The sequence below is a fragment of the Cnephaeus nilssonii genome (assembly GCF_951640355.1).
Source record: "Cnephaeus nilssonii genome assembly, chromosome: 15".
NCBI lineage: Eukaryota > Metazoa > Chordata > Mammalia > Chiroptera > Vespertilionidae > Cnephaeus > Cnephaeus nilssonii.
In genome coordinates, this window is record NC_137086.1 from 31,413,490 (window position 1) to 31,417,337 (window position 3,848).

Consider the following 3,848-nt stretch of genomic DNA (forward strand, 5'->3'; position numbering starts at 1 on the left):
AAAATTTCACGATGTACACCTGAGATCTAAACAAGGAGGAATTGTGCTCAATTCATGGGATGACCAAATGAACATTTACACATTACTTTTAAATAAAGGACATCATGATTAGTTATGTGGTTACATATGTCTACAACGGATCTATAAAGTTCTGAGGATTGCAAGAACTTTTAGGAAAGCTTAAATTAGTAGCACCCTCTTAGAGCATCAATAATTCTGAGAAGTAAAACTGTCCATCCAGCACATACATCCAGGGGCATGTGCACCACGCCATTGACTTTGGGTTGGGCCAGTGGTGTCACATCCTGTGGTGAGCCTCTCTCATCTTGTCATGGGCACCGCAGCCAGGAACACAACACAGGAGCGCCTTATATCTTGAATTTGTCACAATGTCTGACATCTAGGAGCCACTAAATATATATATATATATATATTGAATGGATAAATGGAAAGAAATCAAGTATTAATCTCAAGCAATAAGATAAGGAGACAAGGATCCCTATTGCCCAAGCAGTGAGGGATTTCCAGGAAACAACTTGTAGTCCTGCATACAAAATTCACGTGCCTTGTCCTTTCCTTCCTAGCATTTAGAATACACACTTCCGGGGCGGAACCTCTGAGGTCGCGCTGCAGCCTCTGACCCTTTTTTCTGGGCGCACTGGAAACATGTACCGGAAACACGTTTTCTTTCCGCCCTGGCGCCACCATGACTCCTGGGCCCAAGAAGCACCTGAGGCTTGTAGCAGCTTAAAAGCTTGGATACTGGATAAACTGGCCAGTGTGCTTGCTCCTCATCCATCTACTGATCCCGGCACAATGAAAGAACGCCTCCCTCTCATCATTTTCCTAAGGAACAGACATCATGATGCCCTAACTGCAGAGGAAGTGAAGACAATCTGCATGCAGCAGGTTTATTAAGATGGATGGTGCCCTGGTTAGAGCATCATCCTGATACAACGAGGTTGTGGGTTTGATCCCTGGTCAGGACACATACAGGAAGCAACTATGAATGCATAAATGAATGGAACAACAAATTGATGTTTCTCCCCCCACCCCTCTCTCCTCTCTCTCTCAAATTAATAAATTAAAATCCTATCTAATAAAAGAGTAATATGAAAATTAACCATCATTTCACCATGCCCACCAGCCATGCCCGCCAGCCAATCAGGAGCGAATATGCAAATAAACCCAACCAAGATGGCTACGGCCACAGAGAGCAGGAGGGAGGCTTGGGTTTCCCCGGCAATGGAGGAAGCAAAGCTTTCCGCCTGCCCTTGCCAACCTAGGCCTCCACTTAAGGCTACAAAGTTTCAATGATAGAAGATACATAAATTCAAACAGAAATGGCGGCAGCCAGGGAGCTGGAAAGAGCAGGAGGCTAGGGTTGCCCCCGGCAATGGAGGAAGCCAAACTTTCCGCACACCCTGGCAGGCCCAGGCCTCCGCTTAAGGCTATTAAGTTTCAATTATAGAAGATACATAAATCTCAACAGAAATGGCTGCCTCCACGGAGCAAGCAGAAGGCTTGGCTCCGCTCCAGGCTACAAAGTTTCAATTATAGAAGATAAATAAACCCAAGATACCAGGGCCTCTGCTTGGGTCGCCAGGGGGCATGGCCGGTCTGCAAACCACCACAGTCCCCTCGCCCAGGCTGCTCCACGCCCCAAGGGAACCCCCACCCTGATCCGGGACATCCTTCAGGGCAAACCAGCCGGCCCCCACCTGTGCACCAGGCCTCTATCCTATCTAATAAAAGAGTGATATGCAGATTGACCATCACTCCAACACACAAGATGGCTGCCCCCATGTGGTGAAATATCCTGCCCCCATGTGGACACAAGATGGCCACCACAAGATGGCCAGCAGGGGAGGGCAGTTGGGAGGGACCAGGCCTGCAAGGGAGGGCAGTTGGGGGTGATCAAGCCTGCAGGGGAGGGCAGTTAGGGGTGACCAAGCCGGCAGTGGAGGGAAGTTGGGGGCAACCAGGCCTGCAGGGAAGGGCAGTTGGGAGGGACCCAGGCCTGCAGGGGAGAGCAGCTGGGGGGACCAGGCCTGCAGGGGAGGGCAGTTAGGGGCAAACAGGTTGGCAGGAGAGCAGTTAGGCATCAATCAAGCTGGCAGGGGAGTGGTTAGGGGCAATGAGGAAGGCAGGCAGGCGAGCAGTTGGGAGCCAGCAGTCCTGGATTGTGAGAGGGATATCCGACTGCCCGTTTAGGCCCGATCCCACTAGGATCGGGCCTAAACGGGCAGTGGGACATCCCTCGAGGGGTCCCAGATTGGAGAGGGTACAGGCTGGGCTGAGGGACACCCTACCCCCCTGTGCACGAATTTCATGCACCGGGCCTCTAGTAAAAAAATAAAAAGATTGATGGCAAGGTCCCTACCAATATAACCTATCCTGCCAGTTTTATGGATGTCATCAGCATTGACAAGAGAGGAGAGAATTTCGGTCTGATCTATGATACCAACAGTTGCCTTGCTGCTCATTGTATCACATCAGGGGAGGCCAAGTATAAGCTGTACATAGTGAGAAAGATCTTTGTGGGCACACAAGGAATCCCTCGTCTGGTAAGCCATGATGCTCACACCATCCACTACACGGATACCCTTCATGAAGGTGAATGACACCATTCAGGTTGAATTGAAGACTGGCAAAATTACTGATTTCATCAAGTTTGATACTGGTAACCTGTGTATGGTGACTGGAGGTGCTAATCTGGGAAGAACTGGCATGATCACCAACCGAGAGAGACACCCTGGGTCTTTTGGTATAGTTCATGTGAAAGATGCCAATGGCAACAGCTTTGCCACCCAGCTCTCCAACATTTTTGTCATTAGCAAAGGCAAAAAAACAACAACAAACAAACAAACATGGAAACCCTTCCTCATGGGAAGGGTATCCACCTCTCATTGCTGAAGAAAGAGATTGACAGCCAAACAGAACAGTGGGTGAAATGAGCTCTAGGTGACATTATTGAAGATTCTGTAGTTAATGAAAGATAATAGAGCATGAAAAATAAAAAAAAAAGAATTCTGCACTCTCTAGTCCTTTTTCAATTAGGTGAAACTGACTAGTTGAAGCTAATGAAATATGCATGAAATAGACATGTGCTATTTATATGTCCAGGCAGGTAAGAGTCAGGGTGCTACCTCCGAGCTCTCTTTTCCTTGAGCTCTCTTTTCCCTTCTCTGGCAACCTAGGTCACATGTTTCAGATTGTGTGGCTACATGATGCCAAAACATTAGCCTTGGGACTGTGTAGAGAGCCTGCCCCCCCCCCCCATCCTGTCAGCCTATACTGGGAGGGGGTTTGGAAGTGTTGGCGAGGGGATTACATATTCAGTAATATGGTCAGGAAGCCCTTACAGAGATGTTTAAGTTGAGACCTGAAAGCCTGAAAGAAGTGAGGGAGTTGAGGCACCTAGGACAGGAGTATTCTGAACAGAGGGAGCAGCAAGAGCAAACACCTTAAGGAGAGACAGTTTGGTGGGTTAAAGGAAGCAGGACAGTGTCAGTGTGGCTGAAGCAGAGTGAACAAAAGAGAAAGTAATAGAGTTGAGGCCACACAGCTGCCTGGAGGTGGGGGAGAACAAATTATGTAAGGTCTTAAGGTCATTGTAAGGATTTTGGCTCTCATTTTGAGTGACATGGGGGCCATTGGAGAGTTTTACATGTTAGAGTGACATGATCTGGTTTATATTTAACCTAATTGAGAATAGACCCAGGGTAGCAAAGGGAAGAGGCAGGGCCATATTACTTAATATGTAATCCCCTTTCCAACACTTCCAAACCCCCTCCCAGTGTAGACTGACAAGATGGGGGAGGAGGGGAGAGGAGCTCTCTACACAG

The 3,848-nt window shown here is 48.3% G+C and overlaps 1 pseudogene across 1 annotated transcript; it reads left to right on the plus strand.

Moving 5' to 3' along the window:
* The first annotated feature begins 706 nt into the window (after nucleotides 1–706).
* Nucleotides 707–2,916, plus strand: LOC307111626 (small ribosomal subunit protein eS4-like; annotated as a pseudogene). Its single transcript has 2 exons — nucleotides 707–909; nucleotides 2,364–2,916. The product of its transcript is annotated as a small ribosomal subunit protein eS4-like (transcript).
* The last annotated feature ends 932 nt before the right edge of the window (nucleotides 2,917–3,848 follow it).